This window comes from Salmo salar, chromosome 21, assembly GCF_965601325.2.
Source record: "Salmo salar chromosome 21, fSalSal1, whole genome shotgun sequence".
Classification (NCBI taxonomy): Eukaryota; Metazoa; Chordata; class Actinopteri; order Salmoniformes; family Salmonidae; genus Salmo; species Salmo salar.
This window is the reverse complement of record NC_138311.1, coordinates 26,585,848-26,602,840: the sequence shown is the minus strand read 5'-3', so window position 1 is coordinate 26,602,840 and position 16,993 is coordinate 26,585,848.

The window sequence follows — 16,993 nt, the reverse complement described above, 5'->3', positions numbered from 1 at the left end:
GATCCCCAACAGGTTTTAAACAGCGGTTGACATGCTTCGAAGTACGGTAATGGAATATTTAGAATTTTTTTGTCACGAAATGCGTCGTGCGCATCACCCTTATTTACCCTTTCGGATAGTGTCTTGAACGCATGAACAAAACGCCGCTATTTGGATATAACTATGGATTATTTGGGACCAAACCAACATTTGTTATTGAAGTAGAAGTCCTGGGAGTGCATTCTGACGAAGAACACCAAAGGTAATAACATTTTTCTTATAGTAAATCTGACTTTGGTGAGTGCTAAACTTGCTGGGTGTCTAAATAGCTAGCTCTGTGATGCCGGGCTATCTACTTAGAATATTGCAAAATGTGCTTTCACCGAAAAGCTATTTTAAAATCGGACATATCGAGTGCATAGAGGAGTTTTGTATGTATAATTCTTAAAATAATTGTTATGCTTTTTGTGAACGTTTATCGTGAGTAATTTAGTAAATGTTTAGTAAATTCACCGGAAGTTTGCGGGGGGTATGCTAGTTCTGAACGTCACATGCTAATGTAAAAAGCTGGTTTTTGATATAAATATGAACTTGATTGAACAAAACATGCATGTATTGTATAACATAATGTCCTAGGTGTGTCATCTGATGAAGATCATCAAAGGTTAGTGCTGCATTTAGCTGTGGTTTGGGTTTATGTGACATTATATGCTAGCTTGAAAAATGGGTGTCTGATTATTTATGGCTGGGTACTCTGCTGACATAATCTAATGTTTTGCTTTCGTTGTAAAGCCTTTTTGAAATCGGACAGTGTGGTTAGATTAACGAGAGTCTTGTCTTTAAAATGGTGTAAAATAGTCATATGTTTGAGAAATTGAAGTAATAGCATTTCTAAGGTATTTGAATAACGCGCCACAGGATTCCACTGGCTGTTACGTAGGTGGGACGATTTCGTCCCGCCGACCCTAGAGAGGTTAAAATAAATTTTTATGCCATTTTTCTCGTAAAAAAGCGATAATATTCCGACCGGGAAAGCCTGTATACATACAAAGAGAGAGAAAATAAATACATCTCGTGCCCTCGTGCACGAGCGTGAGTCTCAGAGTACTCTGACCAGCCACTATCCAAACGCGATAATGTGTTTCAGCCAGAGGCTGCCTCGATATCATTCAGCTTTTTCCCGGGTTCTGAGAGCCTATGGGAGCCGTAGGAAGTGTCACGTTACGGCAAAGATCCTCAGTCTTCAATAAAAAGAGCCAAGATGAACAACAACTTGTCAGAGAGGGTGCTTCCTGTTTGGAATCTTCTCAGGTTTTTGCCTGCCATATGAATTCTGTTATACTCAAAGACACCATTCAAACAGTTTTAGAAACTTTCAGGTGTTTTCTATCCAAAGCCAATAATTATATGCATATTCTAGTTACTGGGCAGGAGTAGTAACCAGATTAAATCGGGTACGTTTTTTATCCGGCCGTGTCAATACTGTTGAATGCACCGAGCTGTCTGTCTAAACTACTTGCATAGAGCTCGGACACTCATGCATTCCCCAGAAGACATGCCACAAGAGGTCTCTTCATAGTCCCCATGTCCAGAACAGACTATGGGAGGCACACAGTACTAAGCAGAGCCATGACTACATGGAACTCTATTTCACATCAAGTAATTGACGCAAGCAATAAAATTTGATTTAAAAAAACAGAAAAAAAACACCTTATGGAACAGCAGGGACTGTGAAGCAACACAAACATTGACACAGACACATGTTTACACACACACACACACACACACACACACACACACACACACACACACACACACACACACACACACACGATAACATACGCACTATACATACACATGGATTTAGTACTGTAAATATGTGGTAGTGGTGGAGTAAAGGCCTGAGGGCACACAGTGTTTTGTGAAATCTGTGTATTGTAATGTTTTTAAAATTGTATAAACTGCCTTAATTTTGCTGGACCCAAGGAAGAGTAGCTGCTGCTTTGGCAGCAGCTATTGGAGATCATAATAACTACAAATAACTATCAGTAAAAAGCACATGACAGCCCGCTTGGAGATTGCAAAAAGGAACGTAAAGACTCTCAGACCATGAGAAACAAGATTCTCTGGTCTGATGAAAATCAAGATTGAACACTTTGGCCTGAATGCCAAGCATCACGTCTGGAGGAAACCTGGCACCATCGCTACGGTGAAGTATGGTGGTGGCAGCATCATGCTGTGGGGATGCTTTTCAGTGGAAGGGACTGGGAGACTAGTCAGGATCAAGGGAAAGATGAACAGAGCAAAGTACAGAGGAATCCTTGATGAAAACCTGCTCCAGAGCGGTCAGGACCTCAGACTGGGGCGAAGATTTATCCTCCAACAGGACAATGACCCTAAGCACACAGCCAAGACAATGCAGAAGTGGCTTCAGGCCAAGTCTCTGAATGTCCTTGAGTGGCCCAGCCAGAGTCCGGACTTGGATCGAACATCTCTCGATCCAAACTCGATCCGAACTCGATCAAACATCTCTGGAGAGACCTAAAAATAGCTGTGCAGTGACTTTCCTCATCCAACCTGACAGAGCTTGAGAGGATCTGCAGAGAAGAATGGGAGAAACTCCCCAAATACAGGTGTGCCAAGCTTGTAGCATCATACCCAAGAAGACTCGATCGCTGCCAAAGGTGCTCTAGCAAAGTACTGAGTAAAGGGTCTAAATACGTATGTAAAAACAGTACTAAATTCATGTGTATGTATTGTGTGTGTGTGTGTGTGTGTGTGTTTGTGTGTGTGTGTGTGTGTGTGTGTCATTATGGGGTATTGTGTGTAGATTGTTGAGGGGGAAAAACTATTGATTCCATTTTAGAATAAGGCTGTAACGTAATAAAATGTGGAAGAAGTCAAGAGGTCTGAATACTTTCTGAATGCACTGTAGGTAGGGGAAAAGTGACTAGGCAACAGGATAGATAATAGACAGTATCAGCAGCTTATGTGATGAGTGTGTATGCGTGTGTGTGTGGCGAATGTGTGCCTGTGTCTACATGTTATATGTTGGAGTGTCTGTGTTAGTATGTGTGAGTGTGTGGTTAGAGGTGATGTGCTGGGCCATACGCATTACCCTCTGTAGCGCCTTGTGGTCAGATGCCGAGGAGTTGCCATACCAAGAGGTGACGCAGCCAGTCAAGATGCTCTCAATGGTGCAGCTGTAGAACTTTTTGAGGAGCTGAGGGTCCATGACAAATCTTTTCAGCCTCAAGGCGGAAGAGGCATTGTCGTGCCCTCTTCACGACTGTGTTGGTGTGTTTGGACCATGATAGGTCCTTAGCGATGTGGACACCGAGGAACTTGAAGCTCTCGACCCGCACCACTACAGCCCCGTCATGAGAATGGGGCACTGCTCGGCCCTCCGTTACCTGCAGTCCACAATCAGCTCCTTTGTCTTCTTGATGTTGAGGGAGAGGTTGTTGTACTGGCTCCACTTTGCCAGGTCTCTGACCTCCTCCCTATAGACTGCCTCCTTGTTGTTGGTGATCAGGCCCACCCCTGTCGTGTCATCGGCAAACTTGATGATGGTGTTGGAGTCGTGCATGGCCACGCAGTCATGGGTGAACAGGAAGTACAGGAGGGTACTAAGCACGCACTCCTGAAGGGCCCCCGTGTTGAGGGTCAGCATGGTGAATGTGTTGTTGTAGCCGTTGCATCTATATATGGTAGTAAAATGTGTCTCCTATCAGTCCTCTGTGTCCACATTGCAAATTATTTGACAGATATTCTTTCAAAAAAACATTTGATTTATTTGAAGACACATATTGCTTTCAACTGTCAATGATTTTAGAGGAAGGGATAATAATGGTTTAAATGGTTTCACTGTCCAGATCCGTCTACATGTGTAAGATATCCAGACACAATGCGTGTCTGACTATCTCCGGAGGTGATTAGGAAAATCTGATCATAATCAAATCACAATGCATCTTTTAATCATCAACACCTGTCTAAATACGTGGTCACAATTAGAATGTGGACAAGATCAGGACAAAGGATGGATTTTAGAACCAGGTATAAATGTGGCTAGAGAGAGAGAGAAGAAGAGGTAGAGAGAGAGAGAGAGAAAAGAAGAGGTAGAGAGAGAGAAAAGAAGAGGTAGAAAAAAAGAGGTAGAGGTAGAAAAATAGGTAGAGGTAGAAAGAAAAGGTAGAGAGAGAGGTAGAAAAGAAGAGGTAGAGAGAGAGAGAAGAAGAGGTAGAAAATAAGAGTTAGAGAGAGAGAGAAGAAGGGGTAGAGAGAGAGAGAAGAAGAAGAGGTAGAGAGAGAGAAAAGAAGAGGTAGAAAAGAAGAGGTAGAGGTAGAAAAAGAGGTAGAGAGATGTAGAGAGAGGTAGAAAAGAAGAGGTAGAGAGAGAGGTAGAAAAGAAGAGGTAGAGAGAGAGGTAGAAAAGAAGAGAGAGAGAGGTAGAGAGAGAGGTTGAAAAGAAGAGGTAGAAAATAAGAAGTAGAGAGAGAGAGGTAGAAAAGAAGAGGTAGAAAATAAGAAGTAGAGAGAGAGGTAAAAAAAGAAGAGGTAGAAAAGAAGGGGTAGAGATTGAGAGGTAGAAAAGAAGAGGTAGAGATTGAGAGGGAGAAAAGATAAGGTAGAGATTGAGAGGGAGAAAGAGAGGTAAAGAGAGGTAAAGAGAAAATAAGAGGTAGAGAGAAATTAATAGATTGAAAGTTTCCTTTCACAGTGATTTGCGAAGCGAAGGGTCCAAGTCCTGGTAACAACCTGAAAGAGGATGATAACTACTCACAGATCCCTGATATGCCGGTGCACACGCTCCCGTCCCAGCAGCCACAGTGAAATGACATGCTAAAACAGGGGGACAAGGGTGTGATGCATAAGGAGGATACCAGGAGGATGAGCTGCTTAGATGTCTGTTGGCCTCCAATCAGGCTGCCACTCAGAGTGACAGAGGTTGGAATTCAGTCCAACCTGCCGTAAGTGATGGGCATGCAGTGTCTTTGTTTGTAACCTGCTGCCCGCAAACACACACAGTTATTTTTCTGAAAACCCTCAACCTGATAGTAGAAGTATATTTGTAAAGTAGCTTAACTCCTCTGGAAGTTAATTAAGCCGTGAGTGAAACAGACACTGCATAAATCAATGCAGTTTTATTGGCCTATCTTTCCCTCTGAGCAATCTAGATTAGCTAAAGGGTATGTGTGTTTGTGTTAATGGAGACTAACCAACCAAGTATATACAGTGGATTGGCCAACACAAACCATAGACCATACTACATTGGGTATACAGTACATAACACGCCACAGGGTGTGTTTACTGTATACCGTCTCTGAGAAGTACAACCAATCAAAGCCCTTGGAGGAGGAGGCAGTAGGTTTCCATTGGATGAAATAGAACTACTCCTGCCCAATGAGGTTGAGTGTTTCATCTCTGAGGAAGCTCCATAGGGCATTGTGTTTATTATTCAGGGCTATATCTGCCTAGATCCTCTGGGATCTTCTCCCTTTAACTCTTTCTCCATCTATTTCTATCTTTATCTGGGCACTACAACTTTTCTCTCTTCTACTCTCTATCAACACACTTACCTGGCATCATGTCCCCTGTGTCTATGTGGTTGATGACGTGTGTTCGAGGTGGATTAATAATGACGCTGGAGGGATGGGTGCCGTTTTAAGGGATCCTAACCAATTGTGCTATTTTGTTTGTTTTCTCACATTATTTGCAACTTATTTTGTACATAATGTTGCTGCTACTGTCTCTTATGACCGAAAACAGCTTCTGGATATCAGAATAGCGATTACTCACCTTGAACTGGACAAAGATTTTTTTTAGTGTGTCCAACACGAATGATATACTGCTTGCCCGAGACCAGGCCCAAATCCTCGTCATTCGTGTGAAGAAAAGACAGAAATACAGGGAGCGGAGATCGGGGTGCCTTGTGAGAATTCGTCGACGAGTGGGTAAGCCGCCTCTACAATCCGTTCTATTGGCCAACCTGCAATCATTGGAAAATAAACTGGATGATCTCCGTTCGAGATTATCCTACCAATGGGATATTAACCTCTTACATCTAGACGTTCCGCTAGCACCTGCTCCAATATCCAATGATGGGCGTGGCGCGAATTACAAATTCATCAAAAATACAAAAACTTAAATTTTTCAAACATATGACTATTTCACAGCATTTTAAAGACAAGACTCTCCTTTATCTAACCACACTGTCCGATTTCAAAAAGGCTTTACAGCGAAAGCAAAACATTAGATTATGTCAGCAGAGTACCCAGCCAGAAATAATCAGACACCCATTTTTCAAGCTAGCATATAATGTCACAAAAAACAAAACCACAGCTAAATGCAGCACTAACCTTTGATGATCTTCATCAGATGACAATCCTAGGACATTATGTTATACAATACATGCATGTTTTGTTCAATAAAGTTCATATTTATATTAAAAACCAGCTTTTTACATTAGCATGTGACGTTCAGAACTAGCATACCCCAGAACTAGCATACCCCCCGCAAACCTCCGGTGAATTTACTAAATTACTCACGATAAACGTTCACAAAAAACATAACAATTATTTTAAGAATTATAGATACAGAACTCCTTTGTGCAATCGAGGTGTCAGATTTTAAAATAGCTTTTCTGTGAACGCACATTTTTCAATATTCTGAGTAGATAGCCCAGCCATCACGCTAGCTATTTAGACACCCACCAAGTTTAGCCCTGACCAAACTCCGATTTACTATTACAAAAGTTTGATTACCTTTACTGTTCTTCGTCAGAATGCACTCCCAGGACTGCTACTTCAATAACAAATGTTGATTTGGTCCAAAATAATCCATCGTTATATCCAAATAGCGGCGTTTTGTTCGTGCGTTCAAGACACTATCCGAAGTGTAAATAAGGGTCACGAGCATGGCGCATTTCGTGACAAAAGATTTCTAAATATTCCATTACTGTACTTTGAAGCATGTCAACCGCTGTTTAAAATGAATTTTTATGCCATTTTTCTCGTAAAAAAGCGATAATATTCCGACCGGGAATCTGCGTTTAGGTAAACAGACAAAAGAAAACAAAGCATGAGGTCGACTCGGGCACGCGCCTGAGTCTCACAGTACTGTAACCAGCCACTACCCAAACGCGCTACTTTGTTTCAGCCAGAGCCTGCAAAGCCACGATTCAGCTTTTTGCCGCCTTCCGACAGCCCATGGGAGCCGTAGGAAGTGTCACGTAACAGCAGAGATCCTCTGTAATGGATAGAGATAATCAAGAAGGGCAAGAAATTGTCAGACAGGGCACTTCCTGCATGGAATCTTCTCAGGTTTTGGCCTGCCAAATGAGTTCTGTTATACTCACAGACACCATTCAAACAGTTTTAGAAACTTTGGAGTGTTTTCTATCCAAAGCTAATAATTATATGCATATTCTAGTTTCTGGGCAGGAGTAATAATCAGAATAAATCGGGTACGTTTTTATCCGGCTGTGAAAAATACTGCCCCCTAGCCATAACAGGTTAAAAACAGTAAAATATTATGTTTCACCAGTCTGAACGACGACATGGATAATGTAGAGCTGGCTGGGTTTGCCATGCACTGGTAGGACAGAACAGCTACGTCTGGTAAGATGAGGGGTGGGGGTGTGTGTCTATTTGTCAGCTGGTGCGCAACATGTAATAATAAAGAAGTCTCGAGGTAGTGCTCGCCTGAGGTAGAGTACATCATGATAAGCTGTAGACCACACTATCAACCAAGAGAGTTTTCATCTACAGTATATTAATTGTAGCCGTCTACGTACCACCACAAAACGATGCTGGCACTAAACGAGGTGTATAAGGCCATAAGCAAACAGGAAAATGCTCATCCAGAAGCGGCGCTCCAATTGGCCGGGGACTTTAACCTCTATGGGCTAGGTCCCACCCGTGGTGCACTCCATCAACAGCAGGTGCATTTCAAGAGCGGCAAATTTGAATCCAAATAAATGTCAAAATTCAAATTTTTCAAACATACAACTATTTTACACCCTTTGAAAGATAAACATCTCCTTAATCTAACCACGTTTTACGATTTCAAAAAGGTTTTACGGCGAAAGCATAAATTTAGAGTATGTTAGGACAGTACATTTACAAGAGTTGTGTGTAATGTTGTGCCAATTCAAAGACAGGCGTCACCAAAACCATAAAACCAGCTAAAATGATGCACTAACCTTTTACAATCTCCAACAGATGACACTCCTAGGACATTATGTTAGACAATGCATGCATTTTTAGTTCTATCAAGTTCATATTTATATCCAAAAACAGCGTTTTACTGTGGCGTTGATGTTCAGGAAATCGTTTCCCTCCAATAACCGGCATTCAAGTCAGCACCACAAATTAAATAATTAAAATTAGAAAACATTGGTAAAATATTATATTGTCATTTAAAGAATTATAGATTTACATCTCTTGAACGCAATCAACTTGCCAGATTTAAAAATAACCTTACTGGGAAATCACACTTTGCAATAATCTGAGCACTGCGCCCAGAAAAATACGCGTTGCGATACAGACTAGCCGCCATGTTGGAGAGATCTAAAATCGAAAATACTATGTAAATAATCCATTACCTTTGATTCTCTTCATCAGATGTCACTTCCAGGTATCACAGGTCCATAACGAATGTAGTTTTGTTCAAAAAAGCTCATCATTTATGTCCAAAAATCTCTGTCTTGTTAGCACATGATCTAAGCCCGCCGGACTTCACTTCATGAACGAGGGGAAAAAATATATTTACGTTCGTTCAAACATGTCAAACGTTGTATAGCATAAATCATTAGGGCCTTTTTTAACCAGAACATGAATAATATTCAAGGTGGACGAATGCATTCTCTTTTATAACGTATTGGAACGAGGGTACCCAACATGAACTCGCGCGCCAGGTGTCTAATGGGCCATCATCGTTCCATGGCTCTTGTTCGGTCAGATCTCCCTCCAGAAGACTCAAAACACTTTGTAAAGGCTGGTGACATCTAGTGGAAGCAATAGGAAGTGCCAAAATATTCCTCAGCCCCTGTGTTTTTCAATGGCATAGGTTTAAAGGTAATACAACACATCAGGTATCCACTTCCTGTCAGAATCTGTCTCAGGGTTTTGCCTGCCAAATGAGTTATGTTATACTCACAGACACCATTCAAACAGTTTTAGAAACTTTAGGGTGTTTTCTATCCATATATAATAAGTATATGCATATTCTAGTTACTGGGTAGGATTAGTAACCAGATTAAATCGGGTACATTTTTTTATCCAGCCGTGCAAATACTGCCCCCTAGCCCTAACAGGTTAATGCAGACAAGCTTAAATCCGTTTTACCTCACTTCTACCAGCATGTCACATGTTCAACCAGAGGAAAAAAAACTATAGGCCACCTTTACTCCTCACACAGAGCTGTCCTTTGCCCTCCATTTGGCAAATCTGACCATAATTCTATCCTACTGATTCCTGCTTAAAAGCAAAAACTAAAGTATGGAGTACCAGTGACTCGCTCAATACGGAAGTGGTCAGATGAGGCGGATGCTACGCTACAAGACTGTTCTGCTAGCACAGACTGGAATATGTTCCGGGATTCATGCAATGGCATTGAGGAGTATACCACCTCAGTCACCAGCTTCATCAATAAGTGCATCAACAACAACGTCCCCACAGTGACTGTGTGTACATATCCCAACCAGAAGCGAGCTCTAGCTAAAGGCTAGATCTGCCGCTTTCAAGGAGAGGGACACTAATCCGGACGCTTATAAGAAATCCCGCTATGCCCTCAGATGAACCATCAAACAGGAAAAGCGTCAATACAGGACTAATATTGAATTCTACTACACTGGCTCTGACGCAATACGAATGTAGCAGGGCTTGCAAAGTACTATGGAATACAAAGGGAAACACAGCCGTGAGCTACCCAGTGACGCAAGCCTACCAGACGAGCTAAATTCCTTTTATGCTCGCTTCGAGGCAAGCAACACTGAAGCATGCTTGAGAGCTCCAGCTGTTCTGGATGACTGTATGATCAGGCTCTCCTTAGCTGATGTGAGCAAGCCCTTTAAACAGGTCAACATTCACAAGGTTGCGGGGCCAGACGGATTACCAGGACGTGTAATTAGAGCATGCGCGGACCAACTGGCAAGTGTCTTCATTGACATTTTCAACCTCTCCCTGACTGAGTTCGTAATACCTATATGTTTCAAGCAGACCACCATAGTCCCTGTTCCCAAGAAAGCGAAAGTAACTTGCCTAAATGACTACCGCCATGTAGCACTCACGTCGGTAGCCATGAAGTGCTTTTAAAGAATGGTCATGACTCACATCAACACCCTCATCCTGGAGACTCCAATTCGCATACCGCCCCAACAGATCCACAGATGACACAATCTCAATCACACTCCACACTGCCCTTTCCCACCTGGAAAAAAGGAATACCTATGTGAGAATGCCTTTCATTAACTACAGCTCAGCGTTCAACACCATAGCACCCACAAAGCTCATCACTAAGCTAAGGACCCTGGGACTAAACACCTCCCTCTGCAACTGGATCCTGGACTTCTTGATGGGCCGCACCAGGTGGTAAGGGTGGGCAGCAACACGTCTGCCACGCTGCTCCCCTCAGGGGTGTGTGCTTAGTCCCCTCCTGTACTCCCTGTTCACCCACGACTGTGTGGCCAAACACGACTCCAACACCATCATTAAGTTTGCTGATGACACAACAGTGGTAGGGCTGATCATCAACAACAATGAGTCTATAGGGAGGAAGTCAGAGACCTAAACCTCTCCCTCAATGTGAGCAAGACAAAGGAGCTGATCGTGGACTACAGGAAAAGGCGGGCCAAACAGGCCCCCATTAACATCGACGGGGCTGTAGTGGAGCAGGTTGAGAGTTAAGTTCTTTGGTATCCACATCACCAACAAACTATCATGATCCAAACACACCAAGACAGTCCTGAAGAGGGTACGACAACACATTTCCCCTCTCAGGAGAATGAAAATGTTTGGCATCAAAAAGTTCTACAGTTGCACCATCAAGAGCATCCTGACCGGTTGCATCACCGCCTGGTATGGCAACTGCTTGGCATCCGACTGTAAGGCACTACGGAGGGTAGTGCGTATGGCCCAGTACATCACTGGGGCCAAACTTCCTGCCATCTAGGACCTATATACTAGGTGGTGTAAGAGGAAGGCCCCCAAAAATTGTCAAAGACTCCAGTCACCCAAGTCATAGACTTGGTACCACCAGGACTATTTACATTGACAACCCCCCTTGTTTTTACACTGCTGCAACTCACTGTTTATCGATCCATAGTCACTTTACCCCTACCTACATGTACAAAATACCTCGACTAACCTGTACCCCCAAAATCATCTTACTACGCCAGTAGGGAGCACTGTCTACTCAAAGTACTAAGATCGCAGTTGTGGCTAATGAAGATAAGTGTTACTGAAGAGATACATTGCAGACTTGTTTACGTGGTGCTGTGCGTTTTGTTGCCAATCTTACTTTGCTACCTGACAACTTCACGGTTTTTACTTTTTGATTACCGTTTATATTTTTAGTTTTTCCCCTTACTCAACTTTTTTCATTCAACTTTTTCACTCCGGACGTTTTATCTGGACATGGTTCGTCAGGACTTCCAACAGCCGAAGCTAAGTAACATTAACATGATGCCTTCTAATTGCAGTCGTTGTACTCATAATATACAGGAGAACGATCGCCTTACGGTGAGGATAGCTGTGCTGTAAGCCCAGCTTCAGACGCAATTGATAGGCAAGGGTAATTTCAGTGTAGGAAAGGATGAAACGGCATCTGTGCCACCAGTAAGTACAGATAGTAACGTTAGTATAAACCCCCTTGCACGGTCCCCGCAGCCGGACAACTTTCTCATGGCTTCTGGATGGAAACGCTGTAGGAATGCTCAACCGGTGTCGCTTATTCAGCCGACAGAAACTTTCAATCGGTTCTCCCCATTAAGCGGGTCGGAGTCAGAGGCAGAGACTTCTCTGGTCTCTACTCCTCCCGTTGTGGGGTCTGAGACGCCGAAGCCTCCCACCATTAGCTCTGACAAATTGAAAACCCTAGTCATTGGCGACTCCATTACCCGCAGTATTAGACTTAAAACGAATCATCCAGCGATCATACACTGTTTACCAGGGGGCAGGGCTACCGACGTTAAGGCTAATCTAAAGACGGTGCTGGCTAAAGCTAAAACTGGCGAGTGTAGAGAGTATAGAGATATTGTTATCCACGTCGGCACCAACGATGTTAGGATGGAACAGTCAGAGGTCACCAAGCGCAACATAGCTTCTGCGTGTAATTCAGCTAGAAAGATGTGTCGGCATCGATTAATTGTCTCTGGCCCCCTCCCAGTTAGGGGGAATGATGAGCTCTACAGCAGAGTCTCACAACTCAATTGATGGTTGAAAACTGTTTTCTGCCCCTCCCAAAAGATAGAATTTGTAGATAATTGGCCCTCTTTCTGGGACTCACCCACAAACAGGACCAAGCCTGGACTGTTGAGGAGTGAAGGACTCCATCCTAGCTGGAGGGGTGGTCTCATCTTATCTACGAATATAGACAGGGCTCTAACTCCACAAGGAAATAGGGTGCAGGCCAGGCAGCAGGCTGTTAGCCAGCCTGCCAGCTTAGTGGAGTCTGCCACTAGCACAGTCAGTATAGTCAGCTCAGCTATCCCCATTGAGACCGTGTCTGTGCCTCGACCTAGGTTGGGCAAAATTAAAGATGGCGGTGTTCGCCTTAGCAATCTCACTAGAATAAAGACCTCCTCCATTCCTGTCATTATTGAAAGAGATTGTGATACCTCACATCTCAAAATAGGGCTACTTACTGTTAGATCCCTCACTTCCAAGGCCGTTATAGTCAATGAACTAATCACTGATCATAATCTTGATGTGATTGGCCTGACTGAAACATGGCTTAAGCCTGATGAATTTACTGTGTTAAATGAGGCCTCGCCCCCTGGTTACACTAGTGACCATATCCCCCGCGCATCCCGCAAAGGCGGAGGTGTTGCTAACATTTACGATAGCAAATTTCAATTTACAAAAAAAACAACAACGACGTTTTCGTCCTTTCAGCTTCTAGTCATGAAATCTATGTAGCCTACTCAATCACTTTTATAGCTACTGTTTACAGGCCTCCTGGGCCATATGCAGCGTTCCTCACTGAGTTCCCTGAATTCCTATCGGACCTTGTCGTCATCGCAGATACTATTCACATTTTTGGTGACTTTAATATTCACGTGGAGAAGTCCACAGACCCACTCCAAAAGGCTTTTGGAGCCATCATCAACTCAGTGGGTTTTGTCCAACATGTCTCTGGACCTACTCACTGCCACAGTAATACTCTGGATCTAGTTCTGTCCCATGGAATAAATGTTGTGGATCTTAATGTTTTTCCTCATAATCCTGGACTATCGGACCACCATTTTATTATGTTTGCAATCGCAACAAATAATCTGCTCAGACCCCAACCAAGGAGCATTAAAAGTCGTGCTATAAATTCTCAGACAACCCAAAGATTCCTTGATGCCCTTCCACACTCCCTCTGCCTGCCCAAGGACGTCAGAGGACAAAAATCAGTTAACCACCTAACTGAGGAACTCAATTTAACCTTGCGCAATACCCTAGATGCAGTTGCACCCCTAAAAACTAAAAATATTTGTCATAAGAAACATAGCTCCCTGGTATACAGAAAATACACGAGCTCTGAAGCAAGCTTCCAGAAAATTGGAACGGAAATGGCGCCACACCAAACTGGAAGTCTTCCGACTAGCTTGGAAAGACAGTACCGTGCAGTATCGAAGAGCCACCACTGCTGCTCGATCATCCTATTTTTCCAACTTAATTGAGGAAAATAAGAACAATCCAGCATTTATTTTTGATACTGTCGCAAAGCTAACTAAAAAGCAGCATTCCCCAAGAGAGGATGGCTTTCACTTCAGCAGTAATGAATTCATGAACTTCTTTGAGGAAAAGATCATGATCATTAGAAAGCAAATTACGGACTCCTCTTTAAATCTGCATATTCCTCCAAAGCTCCGTTGTCCTGAGTCTGTACAACTCTGCCAGGACCTAGGATCAAGGGAGACACTAAAGTGTTTTAGTACTATATCTCTTGACACAATGATGAAAATAATCATGGCCTCTAAACCTTCAAGCTGCATACTGGACCCTATCCCAGCTAAACTACTGAAAGAGCTGCTTCCTGTGCTTGGCCCTCCTATGTTGAACATAATAAACGGCTCTCTATCCACCGGATGTGTACCAAACTCACTAAAAGTGGCAGTAATAAAGCCTCTCTTGAAAAAGCCAAATCTTGACCCAGAAATGATAAAAAACTATCGGCCTATATCGAATCTTCCATTCCTCTCAAAAAGCAGTAACTCACTGCCTTCCTGAAGACAAACAATGTATACGAAACGCTTCAGTCTGGTTTTAGACCCCATCATAGCACTGAGACTGCACTTGTGAAGGTGGTAAATTACCTTTTAATGACGTCAGACCGAGGCTCTGCATCTGTCCTCCTGCTCCTAGATCTTAGTGCTGCTTTTGATACCATCGATCACCACATTCTTTTGGAGAGATTGGAAACCCAAATTGGTCTACATGGACAAGTTCTGGCCTGGTTTAGATCTTATCTGTCGGAAAGATATCAGTTTGTCTCTGTGAATGGTTTGTCCTCTGACAAATCAACTGTAAATTTCGGTGTTCCTCAAGATTCCGTTTTAGGACCACTGTTGTTTTCACCATATATTTGACCTCTTGGGGATGTCATTCGAAAACATAATGTTAAATTTCACTGCTATGCGGATGACACACAGCTGTACATTTCAATGAAACATGGTGAAGACCCAAAATTGCCCTCGCTAGAAGCCTGTGTTTCAGACATAAGGAAGTGGATGGCTGCAAACTTTCTACTTGTAAACTCGGACAAAACAGAGATGCTTGTTCTAGGTCCCAAGAAACAAAGAGATCTTCTGTTGAATCTGACAATTAATCTGGATGGTTGTACAGTCGTCTCAAATAAAACTGTGAAGGACCTCGGCGTTACTCTGGACCCTGATCTCTCTTTTGAAGAACATATCAAGAATGTTTCAAGGACAGCTTTTTTCCATTTACGTAACATTGCAAAAATCAGAAACTTTCTGTCCAAAAATTATGCAGAAAAATTAATCCATGCTTTTGTTACTTCTAGGTTGGACTACTGCAATGCTCTACTTTCCGGCTACCTGGATAAAGCACTAAATAAACTTCAGTTAGTGCTAAATACGGCTGCTAGAATCCTGACTAGAACCAAAAAATTGGATCATATTACTCCAGTGCTAGCCTCCCTACACTGGCTTCCTGTTAAGGCAAGGGCTGATTTCAAGGTTTTACTGCTAACCTACAAAGCATTACATGGGCTTGCTCCTACCTATCTTTCCGATTTGGTCCTGCCGTACATACCTACACGTACGCTACGGTCACAAAACGCAGGCCTCCTAATTGTCCCTCGAATTTCTAAGCAAATAGCTGGAGGCAGGGCTTTCTCCTTTAGTGCTCCATTTTTATGGAATGGTCTGCCTACCCATGTGAGAGACGCAGACTCGGTCTCAACCTTTAAGTCTTTATTGAAGACTCATCTCTTCAGTAGGTCCTATGATTGAGTGTAGTCTGGCCCAGGGGTGTGAAGGTGAACGGAAAGGCTCTGGAGCAACGAACCGCCCTTGCTGTCTCTGCCTGGCCGGTTCCCCTCTCTCCACTGGGATTCTCTGCCTCTAACCCTATTACAGGGGCTGAGTCACTGGCTTACTGGTGTTCTTCCATGCCGTCCCTGGGAGGGGTGCGTCACTTGAGTGGGTTGAGTCACTGATGTGGTCTTCCTGTCTGGGTTGGCGCCCCCCCCTTGGGTTGTGCCGTGGTGGAGATCTTTGTGGGCTATACTCGGCCTTGTCTCAGGATGGTAAGTTGGTGGTTGGAGATATCCCTCCAGTGGTGTGGGGGCTGTGCTTTGGCAAAGTGGGTGGGGTTATATCCTGCCTGTTTGGCCCTGTCCGGGGGTTTCATCGGATGGGGCCACAGTGTCTCCTGACCCCTCCTGTCTCAGCCTCCAGTATTTATGCTGCAGTAGTTTATGTGTCGGGGGCTAGGGCCAGTCTGTTACATCTGGAGTATTTCTCTTGTCTTATCCGGTGTCCTGTGTGAATTTAAATATGCTCTCTCTAATTCTCTCTTTCTCTCTTTCTCTCTCGGAGGACCTGAGCCCTAGGACCATGCCCCAGGACTACCTGGCATGATGACTCCTTGCTGTCCCCAGTCCACCTGGCCGTGCTGCTGCTCCAGTTTCAACTGTTCTGCCTGCGGCTATGGAACCCTGACTTGTTCACCGGACGTGCTACCTGTCCCAGACCTGCTGTCCCAGACCTGCTGGAACCCTGACCTGTTCACCGGACGTGCTACCTGTCCCAGACCTGCTGTCCCAGACCTGCTGGAACCCTGACCTGTTCACCGGACATGCTACCTGTCCCAGACCTGCTGTTTTCAACTCTCTAGAGACAGCAGGAACGGTAGAGATACTCTACGGCTATGAAAAAGCCAACTGACACTTACTCTTGAGTTGCTGACTTGTTGCACCCTCGACAACTACTATGATTATTATTATTTGACCATGCTGGTCATTTATGAACATTTGAACATCTTGGCCATGTGCTGTTATAATCTCCATCCGGCACAGCCAGAAGAGGACTGGCCACCCCTCATAGCCTGGTTCCTCTCTAGGGTTCTTCCTAGGTTTTGGCCTTTCTAGGGAGTTTTCCTAGCCACCGTGCTTCTACACCTGCATTGCTTGCTGTTTGGGGTTTTAGGCTGGGTTTCTGTACAGCACTTTGAGATATCAGCTGATGTAAGAAGGGCTATATAAATAAATTTGATTTGATATAGCCTCGTTTTTGTTATTTTATTTTCTATTTTTTAGTAAAGATTTCATGGTTAGGTCA